General features: G+C 44.8%; 1 non-coding gene across 1 annotated transcript; it reads left to right on the forward strand.

Moving 5' to 3' along the window:
- The first annotated feature begins 6,995 nt into the window (after positions 1 to 6,995).
- TRNAV-UAC (transfer RNA valine (anticodon UAC)) lies at positions 6,996 to 7,068 on the forward strand. The gene has a single exon. It is a non-coding gene; the product is annotated as a tRNA-Val (tRNA).
- The last annotated feature ends 5,305 nt before the right edge of the window (positions 7,069 to 12,373 follow it).

Below are 12,373 nucleotides of genomic sequence, written 5' to 3' on the forward strand. Positions count from 1 at the left end.
ATTTGATCTGGATGTAATAGGTGCTGCCCAAAATCAATCACGCCTCCAGTTTGTCAGTCACGTAAAGACCAAGCTGCCTCAAGAATAATGGTAATCTTGTAAAGATTTATAGCTGACTTTTAATGAAATCAGGCTGCAGGTCCTTTGGGCAGAGAGCCATCCTTTCAAGCATATCTTATCTTTTAAAATTAGATGAGCTGTGCTACTGGCAGACAAGTGTAAGCTAGGTCAAGCCTGAGGATACGGAAGCCATAAGAATAAGAGCCACTAGGCTTTAACTTTTTCATGTCTTTGCTCCATTTGTGTCTTACCTTTCATAAACAAAGAATGAAAGGCTCCTCCCTTTATTTTTGTTGGGATGGGATTTCCACAATTATGCTACTTCCCCTACAAGTTGACTATGTCCAGCAACGTGCCTCCTTCCCCTACTTTCTCCCTCCTTCCCCCTTTCTCAAGTGTATTTATGAACAAGTAGTTATGACCTCCTTCCGTAACATGTCTTAGAAGGTGCATGTGGTGGGAGAGGTGATGAGATAGGGACAGTTTTCCCTATAAAGATCAGATGGATGGAAGGGTGGATGCTTCCAATGATGGGGGCTTTCCTTTGATGTCTTCTTGCTATCAATTTTTTAATTTTTTGTGACTCACAGACTTCTTTTTGAGTTGTTTTCCCTTGGAAATGAGGACTGCAAAGAGCTGAGAAACAGATGCTGTAACATGGGTTTATGATGGATTTGCTTCTGTGCATTGCTGAGGGAATGATGCAGGAAAGAGCAAAATACCCTACAGAAGAGAACCCAGATATTAAATCACAACACCCAGGTTAGTACCTGCAGGGGGACAACTCTTTAAAGTTGTGTTGTTGCCAGTTGGAATTCTCAAGGATGGGAAACTAGAGATGAGTTAAAGATTTCATTAGCTAAATGACCCACTCTGCAGAAAGTGGGATGAAGCAGCCACAGTCAACTAATAGAATGAAAGAGAACCTGGCTATGGCACACAAGGGCTGTTATTTTGGCACCAATGCTGAATGTGAACTGCCAAGGGGCTTATATGAGAATATCATAGGCAAAGCAGTATGTGTTTAGGTCTCTATTTTACATCCATGGGACAAACTGACATTTCTATTAAGTGTATTTCAGTGATTATATATGTGAGATAAAGAAATGAGAAAGCCTTTTTGTTTACAGATAATATCTTCAGCTTTCTCAGAGAAGCATGGCTAAGCTCTATATAGAACTGATAGAATAATTTCTAGCAATGGCTGTGTTGACATATCTCAGTGTTTGGGCCAGGAATCAATAGGGAATGGATGTAGTAAGATACCGGAAAGCCAGCAAAGCTTGAAAGAAAACAGGATGAAGACGGACCAGTTCATTAAGGTGGACTCATATTCCTGAGCACAAAAACACACTGCAAAAAGAAATGAAAGCAAGAACTGCAAAGGTGTGAACATGCAGAGATTGTTCAAGCAATCATTGAGTTCAGGAACTGCATGCAAATCCAAAAGAGGATCTGTAGAAAAATGATAGGAAAAACCCAGTTCATGCTATTTACAATCAATAAAGGATACATTTACACAAAACTTTTACATTTATTTTGTGCACAAAATAAACAAACAAAGCAAGCAGCCTCATTTTTGTGCAGTGAGATGACTTTGGGGAGAATGTTTTTTAAAAATATGGGGAGTAGCAAATACAAGTGCACAAATAGGGTGCAGATCATGTTGAAGTACAAGCAAAGCCATTATATCACTTTCCAGAGTTAAACGCCTCTAGGGGCAGATTTCTTCAGGAAGCAAGGATAAAGCTAAAAATCCTGAAGCAAAGTTAGTTAGCTCTAGTAGACTGGACCCAACCGGAGCATAGAAGTCAACAACTGTTGTAGCTCATTATCTTGGAGGAAAAGGAAATTCTGAAACATGCACCATCCTGCAGTTAATGAGCAGAGTCTTAATGATATCCCATTTAATTCTCCTTACTTGAAGGCGGAAAGTGGTGAAAAAGCAAAGCTCTAGAATAGAGTAAGTATGTGTTGAAATCTGAGCCAGTTTAAAAATTTAATTCATGCTTTAGCTGAAATTCATACTGGTTCTAACAGAGTTTAAGTTAAGCACCAGAAAAAGGTTCAAAATTATCATTGCAAAAATACTTTTTCCTAAAAGAAATTCTACATGAAATGCAGTCTCAAAGCTATTTGATCTCATCTGTACTAAGAAGTTCTGGATAACTGATGCAGTCCAGGTCAAACTTTATAACTTGAAGCACATTGATTTTTCTCAGGGTAAAATTTTAAATAGTCCCACATACATCTGTCACACCCTACACAGACTTAGGATGAAGTAAATTTGCTTTTTAAAAGCGAACTAAATATATATCTATACCCCACCCAAAGATATTACCTGTTTTTTCTTTCTGCTCAGCAACACCGAGAATTTTTCCACCAGAGTACCTTTAGCAGATTCTTTTTTTTAAGAGAAAGCAGCCCCTTTTTGGAAGCAGAACTGCACAACGAGGGGTGCAGCTCTGCAGAACAGGTGCTCCAATTCTCTCTGGGGCTCTGGAGCTCAGGAGCTGCAATGCACTTGCTCTCCACCTATTTATACTGCTTCCTGAGAGGAAATTTCTTGAGCACTGCTCTTCAGAAACAGTCAGGGGAAAATGCCGTTTTCATCGTCCAGCCTGATGTGAAAGCTCATGGCTGCAGCCCTCTAGCTGCGCTGTACGCGTGCTGTTGAAGAGCTCTTTGGTCACCATGCCTCCTGAATCTCAGGCAGAGAAAGGGATGGGCTGAAGTTATCTGCTTCGCATCTGAAGTCACATGATCTCTTTCAAGAGGATCAGCCTTTCTGCTGTGTTGAGGCAATGATTTGCATTTTAGCAGATCTAGCACACTGGAAAAAACCATAAGGGCTGTCCAGGTATTTGTAACTGGCATTGTTATGAAAGCCCTTAAGAAAAGAAATACTGAATTTACTACGAGACATTGTGTCTTGCATATTAGTGATATAGGTGTTCTCCAAAACAGTCATACCCAGATAATGGAACAAGTATGAAGCACTCAATTCTTGTGCTCAGAAGCACTGCACTAATGCCTGCACATTTAATTTCTTCATGTGCATGCACATGTTCTCCCCTTAAATATGTGACTGGAATTCAGTGGACTCTGTTCATGGTTTGCCTCGTCTCCTCCTCGTTTGACTACTGGAAAGGCATTGGACAAGCTGAGAACACTGCAGCGTTGCTCCCCTGTGCAGTCAGGAAGCTGTGGCGCTGCATGCTTTGAAATCAGATCCTGACCCTTGACCCCTCTGACCCAACTCCTCACCATGCTGACCACGGTGTCCTCAAACCGGGACACACGGGCTGTCAGTCACATCACAGATGCCCGGGAAAGGGCAGAGCTGTCACACCCAAGACGACTCGTTACTGCCCACTGCTAGAACAATAGCCCCTGAGGAATCTGCCGCCTCTGGTGTGGGACAGTATATCAATAGCATAGGGACACTGCAGTTTTGAACACGTACAACACCAAACCACTCAAAAATATTAGATGTCAGTAGACGTATGGTGGTGTAATATCATCAGTATTGTCTTGAGCCCAGTTCTCTGCACCTATACACCACCTTTACCCCCAGTCTGTCCTTCCACCCCCCTCTGAAAGCCAGGAGGGGCTGCTTGCTGCTGTGCAGTGATGGAACAGAGCACAGCAGCCACTTCCGTGGCGTCAGCGGGGGGCCCTGTGGGTCTAAAAAGGACAGGTTATAAAGCATGCTGTGGTGGGAGGAAGCTCCATGCTGATGGGCACAAGATGGGGATTACTGTGCTCTGTAGCATCTCCACATGACGGAGTCCCACCAGGACTGGATAGGGAGCAAAAGGCTTCTCAGAACAGAGACAAACAAAGCAAGATCTTCACTCTCCTGCCCCTGCCCCAAAGGTCTAATAATATTGCAATGTGGTATTTTCAGGAAATTGTTGCCATCAGTCTGGTGACAGTTCTGAAGATATCAACCACCACTGTGAAGGACAGAGTGATGAAATCATCTTTTTGGACAGACAACTGCCCTTACTGTGACACAACAGATACATTTATTAATGTGCAAAAGATATTTAAAATGCCAAACCAGCAGAGCAGAAGGCACTGTGTGAATGCACTGGTTTGATTGACTGAGCTAGTTCTTTGAGGTTCTGGAGTCCCAGACACAAGCTTCCACTTTCAAAGCTGTTCCTCTCCTGTGAGACGAGACAGTAAATGGAATACATACCAGGCGTGATAATTCTGCATGACCCAGAAGAGTTTTGATGTTTGTTTTTCTGGCAGGATGAACTTTCCCTGATCAGAGTTACAGTAGCTAATCATTTATGTATGATCACGCTGTTCTGCCAAAATGCATGCAAGCAAAAATACATCATAACCTCTTTCCACTGCACTCTGGGGATACACGTTATTTATAAAATATTTACTGTACCTGATAAATTCATCTATATTGGCATTTACCAAGATCTCTGCATAATGAGAGGCTATAAGGTTTTTTCCATTGGCCAACATATCCATCAGAAGCATTTCATCCAAGATCAATGGGAGAGGGATCAAAGCCTTAGCTGTTAGGTTCTGTAGGGCATAAAGCCTCTACTGCAAGTTTTCTTTTGTCGTTCATGGAATTTGTTCATCCTCTCAGTGGTCTGATGTGACCAAGCAACCTGATAAAGAGTCAGTCTTGCTGGATCAAGCCACCTCTCCAGTTACGTTTTGGGATCACAATAACATGCAACTTGAGGAAACACAAATGTGCTTTCCAAATTAACCTCTCCTGTTCAAGTCCAAGGATGTAGGCTGTACCAAACAAGACCATTCTCCCTTTTACATAGGGCAAATAGAACATACCAGTCCAACAAACAAGGACACACATACTACCGCTTTTTTATTCAGCAGTCATGTATCACAAGCACACTTAAGATGCTGGAAAAGGTTTTAGCAAGCATCAACAGCGGCAACAGAAAGGAGGTAAAAAAAATCTGACAATATGTTGTTGAGCAGTCTAACATGACAAGAAAAAACCCCAGTTACGTTGCTAGCACAGAAATCAGGACATCCCTTTACAAGCAGCCCTTCCTGATGTAATAGCACATATTCTGTTTTCCAAATACTTTGGAGACATTAATCTCCTGAGCAATCCTCCATGCAGGCATTCCACATACATAATTCAAATTCTGCTTCAGGCCTATTTCTCAGAAGCACCCACTACAAAGTGATGTAACCGATATTTTTCAGAAAGACTGAAGATAATCAAAGCCAAACAGAATGTGCACCTTCTGAGCCCTGGCCGTGGTTCCCCTCCTCTTACCCTTCCAAGCTTGTATTTTCATATGACCCAGCAAAGCATTTTAAAGTACTAGCCAGGGGACAAGTCCCTGCCTGAGAGACCTGGATGTCCAGTCACAAGCAGAAAGAATAAAAAGAACAGATGAAATGAAGAGAGAAATAAATGTTTAGAACAATTATAAATTCTGTCTCAGTCAGTGAGATGACAGAAATCTGCTCTCACAAATTAGGAGAAGTAGGTTAATTTGGGTGAACAGGAGAAGAAATCTCTCTGCCCCCCCCCAACAATTCTGGGTGAGATGGTGGATAAATAAAAGACATCAAAACTAGTAGCATTCTTGTCAAAAAGAACACAAAATCAGAAATGTGAAAGAAAGGCAGCTGTAGGGCCTCTAGACTCCTGAAGGCCAAGAAACTAGACCAGAACACTATGAAAGCATCAGGATACCTTCTGAAAAATGAGAACAATTTTTTTTAAAAAGGAAGATTTCCCAAATTATCAGCTGAATGCAGATTATTCTGGGAAGCAATGACTAATGACCTAATTTGCACACTCTACCTCCCTCACAAGTTAGCTTCAGCCTCCACGTAGAGCCTATAGAGATGATAGCTATCTAGAGCACTCAGGTTCTGCCAGATCTTAGTAAAGCAACATGAGGGAAAAGAAATGGGCCAAAAAGTTGCCTAATGACAGTTTGATCTCCATTTTGTTGGTCTGGTAAACCGTAAGTTCCACAGACAGTGCAAAACCTATGTCTGGAAGCCTCAAGCCTACCAGACTGTCCCTTCCCAAAAGGTGGCTCTGGGTTGAATCAGGCTTTCCAGGTTAGGGGGGGTAACACAGATCTGACTCACGCACTAGTGATCAGAATGTACAAAGATTTTTTTAAGTTATTTTTTACTGTGTTTTTAAAGAATGGGAACTGCCAACTACTACGAGGTGCCATGGTAGGGGGGCTGCAAAGTCTACTGAAATATTTTTTTTTCATCTCTATTTTCACCTTATCCTTACGAAATTGCTTCTAATGACAAAAAGAATTTTCTACCTTGTAACAGTAAACCATCTGCAAAATATTATTCAAGAAGGAAGCCAACTATATTTAGCTACAAAAAATACACTCTTTTGCTTATTGGCACCACAAGCTTCTGAAAATTAACAAAGCTATCTTTTATAGTCCAAATAATAGTTTCGGTTTGCAACTTTTAACCAGAGTCCTGTCAACCCTGCACAGGTGCCTTAATTTGTACCTTCGACAAGCCACTCCCTTCGGGATGAGAGGATGTGGTAGGGTGAGGGCGGAGGTAATGCGAGCAGCGCAAAATGCGAGCCCCCGGTAAAACCTAACGGAACAAACGAGGCAGTTCTTGCCTGGCGTGACAAAAACACAAGGACACCTACCCCCCACAGGCCGAGCTCCGCAGGATGAAATGCCGCCGTCCCGGGGGGAGGTGAAGCGGGGAGCGCGAGCGCGGGGAGCCCCCTGCTGGCGGCCCAACCGCCCAACGGCTGCCCGCCCACTGAGGTGCGGCGGGCGGGGTGGGCGGGTGCGGCGCGCGGGGGTGGGGAGCGGGGCGCGCGCCGCGCGCCGCACCGCAGTAGAGGTGACAGAGGGAGAGAGGCGCCAGCTTCTCATGAATAAGTGCAGTGCCACGAAAGGGATTGAACGTGCGGTTCCATAGTGTAGTGGTTATCACGTCTGCTTTACACGCAGAAGGTCCTGGGTTCGAGCCCCAGTGGAACCAACGCCGATCCTGCTTTTGTTCCTTGACCTACTCGTCATTTCCTTTTAAGCTATAACTCTCGGATTGCTTATTTATTTTTTTTTCCCTCCCTCAAGACGGGCTCTCCGCCCTTCTGCCCGGCACGGGCAGGATTTACTGTGTTTTAATTTGGTCGCTCACTATATAGTACTCCCCAGGCACCATTTTGTCGTGGCTGGTAGCCCCCATGCCTCTGGTGCAGAGGGGAGGGTTGTGGGCCTCACTGTGCCAAGACCTTGCTGAGCCACAGGTTGCCCGGGTGGGGGAACGGGCAGCTGGAAGTTTAATAAAAGTGTTGCCCCTCCTTTTAAGCCTGCCTGATCTATGGGGCATCAGAGGCCATTTTGCATCTTCCTCTGGGCCCCTTCTCATGGGTGCAGCTTAGACCTGGGCTGGCTGCTGTGGTGAAGTGCAGTGGCTTCTACCTGCTGCGGGTCAGAGGCTTCGTCCTCAAGAGGAGCCTTTCCCCACCAGCGCGGGGAGGGATCCCCGCCTGACTGTGGTCCTTTGGCTGTCTAACCAAGGAGACCACAGAGACCAGAGGCAGCCATGGCGGCAGCAGGGAGAAGCCACGGCCTGTGCCTCCTCCCAAGCACAAGTGGCCAGTGGTGGTGGTAAAAGCTGCAGCCCGATGCATCCCCAAGGAGACGTCTCACTGGGGCAGATGGGAGCACTGCTGCTTTCACCTCTGTGTCTGGAGAAGGAGTTGGGCGTTGGGGAAAGGCCAGCGCTTTTCACAGCCCACGGCTAGCAGGCATGGTTAACTCCCTCCTTGTTTTCCCCTGTACTGTGTGTATTGTTTTTATTAATCGGGAAAGAAAGAGACATCTCAGCTTGCCTCGGAGCAGTTTAACTTTTGAATCATAATGTGTTATCTCATTTTGCACGTGCAAGCCTTTACTAAAGGGTAACCTCTGGGCATGGATACTGCCATGGCATCTGTCTGTGTGTGGGAGCCCTAACAAGTGCTGGGGCCAAGACATCTCTGCAGGGGGAGGAGGATGAGAGTCTCTTAACTCCGCTGAGCTGGAGTTTGCTCTTGAGTCTCTTTGCAGGATCAGAGCAGGAGGGTGTGATTTGCCTATCTTAAAGATGAAAGAGAGAAATTGGCTTAACTTACTTTAATCAGGATCTTATTAAGAAACTTACCTTAATCATCATCATCTTAAGAAAGCTATTAACATTTGTCAGTGCTTGCTCTTACTAAAGAAACACTCTGGGGTATGGGCAAGCTGCAGTTAGAGATTGCGGTGTGATGCAGGGATATCTGGGCTAGGTTGTAAAAGCTCTTTTGGGTAGAAAGCACCCATATATCACATAGTGAGACCTAGCAGGATAAGGTCATAAAATTAAACACTGTAATGTCACTAAGGGCATCCTGCAGCCCGAAAGTGCAGACATACGCAGGTCCGATTTTCTCTTCTTAGCTTGGTTAGTGGCGTGTGTGCAGCCTACGGGAGGTGAAGCCAAAGTGTTGTATTCCACTTGTCAGCCTCCTTCACAGTCGGCCTCCTTCAAGGATGCAGGCTCAAAGCTGAATCAGCTATAGCCAGACTTCTCCTAATGCAGTGTATGCAAGCCTTCAGTGTAGGTACTTCCCATCTAATTGCGGTGGTGATCCCACGGTGCCTGCCCTGCCAATGACAGCCACAGCTCCCCCACGTATATGCCTTACAGGCCTGATCCTGATGGCCAGCACCAGGCAACTAGCTGCATTGTGTTTTGTTGCATTTAGCAAAAAGGCTCCTTTTCAGAAGAGGACTTAAGCTAACACTTCAAACACCTTGAAAGAACATTTTATTTCAAGAGCCAGATCTTCAGCGTGTGTAGACCATCACAGATCACCCATTTCAAGCAGTCTTGCTCCCTCGGCTCGTCTGTATCCTACTTCTGAGAGATGCCTGTGGTTCACACGTACATGTATAAATGTGAACGTTCCCTAACTGTGTGAAAATGAAAGCGTGCCAGTCACGCATTTGTGCTGAGACATTGCACATCATGTGCGTTCAGTTCGCAGATGCATGAATCCATACACACTGGACCAATTTAGCTGTCTGGCACTCTGACTGCGGGAGAAACACGAAATCACTACGTGGAATTGCACTTCCCTCTCGCACCTGAGCACTTTTACGTCCTGCTTCCCCACCGAGGGCACACGCTTGTACACGCTGCAGGTCGGGCAAACACCAGGGAAGCCTCCGTGCCCATGGGTGTGTTTTGAGAGCTCATGGATGCACAGCTCTGCTGTGCTCAGAAGCAAATTCATTTCCCGTAAGGAGAAAGCTACAGGCAGAAAGCAGTAAGTCTGCATAAGATGCTGGCATAGGGCTCCTGAAATGGTGGCCAGCTATGTCGGTTGTCTGCTAACAAAGCAAGGCCAAGGTATGGACTGCAGCACTGGCCTCTGGTCATCCATGCTGTTTAATTCTTAACAAACTGTTGGTAAAATTGTGGTTCAAGCCAGCTAATCCAGCTGAAGAAGGACACGTGCCAGGGAGCACCCCTGGGTACGGTGTCAAACAGCCTCCACTCAGCTTGGATCCCCCTCCTGCCATCCCAGGCACTTCGCACCTCTGTGTATCCACGCACCTTCGCATCACGCCCCTGAAAACATAAGCTGTACTCTCAGCTTCATGCAGTAAAAGCACCCTGGTGGTGCAGGGTGGCTTTTGTGTTATTCCCCATTATCTGGGGGAAGAAAACACACCAAAATATCTGAGGGCTGTAAAAGCATAGAAAAATGTCTTGGGGCCAATGGGACACGAGCTGAACCTGGAAGAGATGTGCAGCCAAACAAGCAAACCTGCCTGACCAGTTTCTGCCCCTGTTTTACATAGCACTGTGGATGTCATCAAACTGTCCTGCTTTAAACTGTTTGTATGAGGCACAGGTTTGTTCCACAATCAATACCAGTCTAGTTTTTATCATTTTAAATTTTGTTGTTGTTGTTTTATAAAGGGAAAATTTAGCTGTTTCTGGTGCTGGATTGTGTACTGGTTTTAAAATCTTTTCTGTCTTCTGTACCTGAAAGTATTTGTATGCTTGCTATGAATTAACTACATGATTCATTTAGTAATGCTCTCTGCGGTGGCAGCAGGGTTTTGCTGTTTACAGTTGTTAAGATGGAGGACCATCAACAACATTAGAAACAGAGGGTCTGAACTGCACAGTATTTACACAGAAACTTCAATTTTAAGGCTCTTCTACTCTTCTTGTCAACCATTTTTGGTTTTTGAATGCTACAGACACATTTTTAAACAAAAAGCTGCCCTTGTTTCTGGTGGGGGTGGGGAATTTTATAACTGGGGAGCTACCAGTCTTGACAGTGTCCCTTTGGATGAAATGTTCTTTGATAATAGCTGCACTATTTCTTACATGATCCCTGAGCTATTGCACAAAATCAAGACCTATTTGATGAGTGGAGCTGACCATAAACTGAGCTGATTTTAAACTGCTTGGGCTGATGGGGGAGAATTTGGTTTCACTTTTTTTTTAAATTACGGTACGTGATTTCTCTCTGGGTGGGCAGCTCTGCCTCCTAGTAACCTGTGCTTATGAAACTGTAAGGTGAGAGGCTGAAGCCCTGGTTTTCCAAGAGATATGTGGATGAAGGTATTTAGGGATTTTTAAGCTGGGATTTTCAAGACCATGGGATTTAGGTACCAAGCGCTCATCAGTGCAGAGAGGGAATAGACATCTGAGTATCTTCAGCAGCTCTGGAAATCTCTGTCTCTGTGGCAGCCCATTTTAGACCAGACAGCAAAGACAAGAAGAGAGAGAGCCTTGCCCAGATACTGTGTAGAGCCTGGAGCGAGATGCCACGCCGCGGCAGATGCCCAGAGGCAACCCTGGTACCCTCAATGAGGTTGATGCTTGTTCACCCCCAGGCTGGACCTTCTGGTGGGCCTCACTGCTCTGAGAGGGGCACTGCATATGTGTGTGAGGCCTCTGAGAAAAAATCAGGAGCATTCTCCTGCCCTCAGGAAAATGACCCCCTTCCTGGTGCCTGGGACGAGCCACCCTGCTTGCTCGCCCCACCATGCGTTAGTGCTCCCCAGTGACTGGGGTGAACTGGCCCAGGTCCATGAAGCAGGATGGCTGTGCCCATGCAGGGGTCTGCCTGCAATAACACCCCCTCTTCCTGAAGGTAGACTAAAGTGGGAAAAGTATTGGGTTGAGGAGGTTAAACTGCTTGAGTCTGAGCAAAGCAGCAAGCCTCCTTGGCAGGAGGCTTGTCCCATCCATGTCACATGCCCTAACAAGGCTGGGATGCTTCGGCGCTGGAGATGAGACTGCAGAGGGATGCTGTACCTGACATCCAATTTACAATGCATCTCAAATTTGTGGGTTTCAGAAATTTCAGAAACAGGGGACTGTTTCTGAAAAGTCAGCATCCTTGTTTGCACAGCATTTTTTGAATGGACGTAGACCAGAAGACTAGAGACGGTTCTAGCTTAATTCAACAGCCGCCCATGTGATCTGTGCAGCACTTTAATCTATTCCCTTTAATCTATTCTATTGTGCATACAATCTGAGATCTTTTGAAACAAAGCAAGCTGCTTCTGAAGCAGTTGCTTTCAAAAACCTCCATTAAAAATTCACTGCTAATTGCACATAATTAACTTGGATTGGAGATTGGAGGAATGGGTACAAGATCCACTGGAATCACTAGCAGTCGGATGTCTTGAATTTTTCAGTCATTTTAAAATCAAATGTATAATTCTCTTTGATGTAAACTGGTTGAGAGGATACTATAGGTAGAACTGTTAGCAAAGGGAGGTTTACTTTTTTGGTTTGAGATTTTTACAGCTCAGCAAGTAAACAACTGAAATGTGCTATTTCTGTTTGATTTACTAATCACAGTTTTCAGCACCTTGTAATTAGGTGACTGAAAGAGCAGTATGGCCAGGGCAGATTTCTATACACAGCTATTATTAGGAAAGGCATTGACAGCGTAGAGGTAAATAATTGGGGTGGAAGATAATGAATACATACTGCATACAATAGAAAATAATTACTACATATATTTTATAAGCATTAGACATCTGCATTTGTATAGAGGGTATATGTGGTTTCTGGGTAGGTATATCCTTGTTTATTTGGACGTATGTCTGTATACACAATCAGATTTACACTCAGAGTATCAGTACCTCAGTACATTTTACCTTTTAAAAACTGTTATGCATGACACATCCTCTAGGATGGAGCTTGACAGTAATAATTCTGTGGTTGGCTTGATGGTGCTTGATAAAATCATGAGAATGGAGGAGAGTAAGGTGCTTAGGCA

The sequence above is a fragment of the Numenius arquata genome, chromosome 1 (assembly GCF_964106895.1).
Source record: "Numenius arquata chromosome 1, bNumArq3.hap1.1, whole genome shotgun sequence".
In the NCBI taxonomy this organism is placed as follows: Eukaryota; Metazoa; Chordata; class Aves; order Charadriiformes; family Scolopacidae; genus Numenius; species Numenius arquata.